Here is a 5,323-nt window from a genome sequence, read left to right on the forward strand (position 1 = left end):
GGGGGTTTGTTTCTGCCTCTACCAGGCTTGATTCTAGTTTGGCAGCCTGCAGCAGAGCCCTCCATGAGTTTTTACAGAAGGACAGATTGGTTTTAAACATTTGCTACTTATTTTTCAACTCTTAGTCTGCCAAACTGTCAGGAAAATGTTTCCTTCCTTCAAGGCAGGGACATACTGTGAGGGAAAATAGGAAAGACATGAACCTGTTGGAGCAGGTCCCGAGGAGGGCCACAAAGATGATCTGAGGGCTGGAGCCCCTCTGCTATGGGAACAGGCTGAGAGAGTTGGGGTTGTTCGGTCTGGAGAAGAGAAGGCTCTGGGGAGAACATATAGCGGCCTTCCAGTACCTAAAGGGGGCCTATGGGAAAGCTGGGGAGGGACTTTTTACAAGGGCATTTAGTGATAGGACGAGGGGGAATGGCTTCAAACTGGAAGAAGACAGATTTCAGTTAGATATTAGGAAGAAGTTTTTCACTTTGAGGGTGGTGACACACTGGCCCAGGTTGCCCAGGGAAGCTGTAGCTGCCCCATCCCTGGAGGTGTTCAAGGCCAGCCTGGATGGGGCTTTGAGCAACCTGGGCTGGTGGGAGGTGTCCCTGCCCACAGCAGGGGGGTGGAACTCGATGATCTTCAAGGTCCCTTCCAACCTAAACCATTCTATGATCCCAAAATATTCTGACCCGAGTTAGGAAGCGTGTCTTTCACTAATACCAGGAGAAAATGGTGCCATGCCATGGACAGAGTAGTTTGATTGTCCAAAGCTAGTGAGGTGGCACAGTATGCAATGACAAATTTGTGCATCATGCTACGACTCTGGTACCTGATCTGTGCCCCCACCCTCCAAATCTCAAAAACTTGAGTGATACGAAGAAAGTTGACACAATTTCCTCCCCACCCCCAGTTCAGTAAAGAAAAATAAAATAAAATCACACAGAATTTTCAGAGTTGGAAGGGACCTCTGGAGATCATCTAGCCCAACTCCCCTGCCAAAGCAGGATTGCCCAGAGCACATCACTCAGGACTGCATCCAGGCGGGTCTTGAAACTCTCCAGAGAAGGGGACTCCACAACCTCCCTGGGCAGCCTGTGCCAGTGCTCTGTCACCCTCACCATAAAGAAGTTTTTCCGTGTATGGAAAGAGTGCTTTTACTCTTTCAGATTGCATTGGGTAGAAAGATAATGTTTGGCACAAAAATAAAACGAAATACCAACATAGAGAGAAAGACCCTACTTCAAACATTATGTTTAGCCATACTACAAACTAAAAGACTGTATTATGATTCTGAGGAGTCTACGTTATACATAATTCATAGCACAGCCATTAAATTCAGAGGATTTGTATTGGCAGGTAAGAAAAGTTGTTACACCAACGATCCTATAGTACAACAAAACAAGAAAAATCTATTAAAAGTAAGTTTTTTCTTATATGGAAGCTTCAACAGCACAAGAAAAAAAAAAAACACCTTAAAATCTCACACTGATACATATTTACAAAAACAGATTTTCATAGCTAGAACTACTATGAAAGCCAAAATGATGAGCAGAGAAAGCTGTACATAGGTATGTAGTTTGAAATCTGTACTATCATTATCTTGGAAGACTCATCTTACTCATTTTCATATTGTTTCATTACAATGAATCTTTAATTTCAAGAGTTGCTTATTTAGAAACTGCTCAGTACATCTAGCGAAGCCTGTCCCAAGACAGTATTCTTATATGTAAGATGCATTAAAACCAGACAGAAGAAAAGAAAATAGCCCTTACTTCACTGATGGGAATATACCTTTATTAAGTGGATAAAAGGCTCTAGCTTTAAACCAGCTCAGCTGGTCATTGTGGTCCAGTATGAAAAAAAAAAAGAAGGGCTTTAGGAAGATAAGACAAAAAGTGTACACATACTCAGCAAATGGGTGAAGGATTTTCTTAAAAGCAGTCACTGAAAAGAAACTAGAAAACAGCCTTATGTCACAAGTGTCAATTCACCTTTTTTTTTTTTATTTGAGAATTATAGAAGGAAAAAAAAAATAAAAGAGTGCATAGACTTAAAGCTCAACCCATGAGACATCAATAAAACAGGATCGAGCAATTGCTGTCCGGAACAGCAGCACGTTGGAGAGCAAGATGCCCTTCCATAAACCAGGCAGAAAATAAAAGTCTTTGATCCAGAGCTCAGTCTCACATAAGCATATGAATTCCACTGAAATTAAGAGCAATCACCTGCCTAGGAAAAGGTTAAGCCTGCCCTCCCCCTGTATGTATCTAACAAGATTGGAAGGGACATAGGAGCAGATCTCAGTATAGTAAAGGGACATGAACAATATTTAGACACTTAAACAATCCCAAATTATTTTCAGCAACGAAGATTTCTTAAAAATAGAAAAACATAAGATATAAATCAATAACTTAAGTTATTAATAACTTAATTTGGAAGAAACCTAAGTTATTAATTTGGAATAAACCTAAGTTATTGATAACTTAATTTGGAAGAAACCTCTCAAGTAAGCAAGTTAGTATACAATTATGATTTTTGACACCGGAAACTCAGAGCCTGATACAGAAATTCTTAGATTTCTGAATCCTTTTCTACTGAAGTGCACTGAAGGATTCGGTATTTGAGATTGCCAGTACTCAATGAAAAAGAAAATGCAAATTGAACATGAAGGAACTCTTTAAATTAATACATCCAATATGCTACGCATTCCCAGCTACAAATCAAAAGACGTTACAGGATTCACTAGGAAAAGACAGGGGGAAAGGGTACCAAACACAAGAGTGTTTTCAGTCAAAACAGACATCAGGGAGGAAGAAACTGAGGTACTATTTAGTGATAAATTCTGACCTTGAACACACCATGCAATTCAGCAGGATGAACCACATGAAGCCTCGGTATATTGAAGGCATATATTGAATCAACCTCACAACACATCAGAGTATATACACAACTCACAAGCAGTGAGAGAGGTTTTTTTCCCCCTCAACTTCAAAACATACAAAATATTTGAGCTACCAACATCGATGTACCCCCGACCTAAACACCTGCCCTACCTTATTTCTTTAAATGTGCCCATTTTCCTTCACGTCCCTCATATAAGCTGTGCCCCCACAAGCTCATGACAACTGTCACACTGCGAGCTCTTTGTGACAGAGATGTGTTTTCTGATAGTTTATTTGAAAGACTTACTACTATTTATTTTATTCCAATCAGGGTGTGAGATATACTCTAATGATAGAGAAGGTCGAGAAGGTCTTTGAAATATTCTGGACAAGAACACAAATACAAAAAGCCACAACGAACACTACTATCTACTGGCAAGCCACAAATAAAGGACAAACACAAGAAAAAAATTCTGAGGCTAAACTTCACAGCACTAAAAACGAAAAAACAAACCAAAAACAACCCACAAAAAACAACCAAACACCACCAAAGCTCAGGATATCTTACCGAGAAGGACTTTAACTATATAGACATTAGCAGCAGTCACAGATAAGGGGATTCAGTAAGTCAGAATAGGAGGTGGAAACCAATTTTATATTGAAATCTACAGATAAACAAGTTACCCATTATATGAATGGTTTTGAACCTGCATTTTGTTCTTCCATCTCACTTACTACTTTCTTGTTTGTCAGAGAATCTTCTAAGCAGGCTACAGAAAGGAAACAGGCTAAGAAAGGAAGATCCACCACAAACACAAACCACCCAAAACTAAAAACAATAAAAGTACACAAAAACACCACACCACCACCAAAACCACAAAACCCACAAAAACACCAACCAGAAACTTTCCTCCAAGGCAGAAAAGTTATGTCTACTGTTATTATACCAAAATATACATCCTCGTCAGGTTTTATTCTTTCCAAGCTCTCACTGACTTGAGGTTCACTCATGGGGAAGGGGGGGGGAGGGGGGGGGGAAAAACAGCACACACCAAAAACACCTGCCATGCTGCCCTATGAGCTGCAGATAACATCCTAGAACAGGCCAACATTCAGGCAAAGACAACATTACCTCTGCATATGTTAACTTTGGTAATATCACATATAAAGAGAAGTCTGTAACACTATGATAAGAAAGTGAGTGAACACGTACATCACTGAAAAATTCTCCATCTCTTTTTGAAGAAAATAAGAGATGCTGAAGTCAGAATACAGCTGATCAAGCTGATGCAAGAAAACCAAAAAGAATGCAAATTATTTCTTCAGTAACACCAAAAAAACAATAGAAGTTATATGCAACTACCTTAAAAAAAGCTAAGATATCTACAAAGAGGAGAAGCATCGCCAACTAATACTGCATTCCTCTTCCTCGGTATGAGAAATACACAGGACATCAGTCAAGATTTTTCAAGCCATTAGAGTAGGCACACGCTATGGTCTCAAGTGACTATAGCTGAAAAACTGGAAGGAAACTGGCTGGAAGGACTTTTTTGTGCAATAAACTATTACATTACAAATAAGACAAGATCATAGAATGGTTTTTGGAAGGGACCTTAAAGATCACCTAGTTCCACCCCCCTACCATGGGCAGGGACACCTCCCACCAGCCCAGGTTGCTCAACCTGACCTTGAACACCTCCAGGGATGGGGCAGCCACAGCTCCTCTGGGCAACCTGGGCCAGTGCCTCACCACCCTCTCAATCAGGAATTTCTTCCTAACATCTAGTCTAAATCTCCCCTCTTTCATCTTAAAACCGTTGCCCCTTGTCCTATCACTACACTCCCTGATAACGAGGCCCTCCCCAGCTTTCCTGTAGCCCCTTTACTGGAAGGGGCTCTAAGGTCTCCCCAGAGCTGTCTCTTCTCCAGGCTGAAGAACCCCAACTGTCTCAGCCTGTCCTCACAGCAGAGGGGCTCCAGCCCTCCGATCATTTTCGTGGCCTCCTCTGGACCTGCTCCAATAGGTCCATGTCCTTCTCTACATTGGGGGCCCCAGAGCTGGAGGCAGCGCTGCAGGTGGGGTCTCCCCAGAGCGGAGCAGAGGGGCAGATGTAAAACGAGAGGTTGAGAGGGAAATCTCCTTATTAATATTTCTGTTTACGTGAAACAGGCTGGCGTGCAGAGTCAGAGCAGCGCCTTGTAGTGTTGAAAAGCAGCAGCAATGTCATCAGGATGGTATCAAATGAGTAAGAGGGTTGCTTTAAGAAACTGCATCCCAAAACTTACTGATTGTCGGGCTGAGGGGTCGCTGAAGCAGCAGATAAAGCTGCTGTATGTGTTGTAAACCTTCCAGCATTCAGGCTTTATGTGTCCGAGTCTGATACTCCCCTCCGTGGGTGGAGAAGCCGAGGGACGGGCTGACGTCAGCGGGAGCGCAGGGATAAAGCCCC

This window comes from Vanellus vanellus (assembly GCF_965231255.1).
Source record: "Vanellus vanellus genome assembly, chromosome: 4".
In the NCBI taxonomy this organism is placed as follows: Eukaryota; Metazoa; Chordata; class Aves; order Charadriiformes; family Charadriidae; genus Vanellus; species Vanellus vanellus.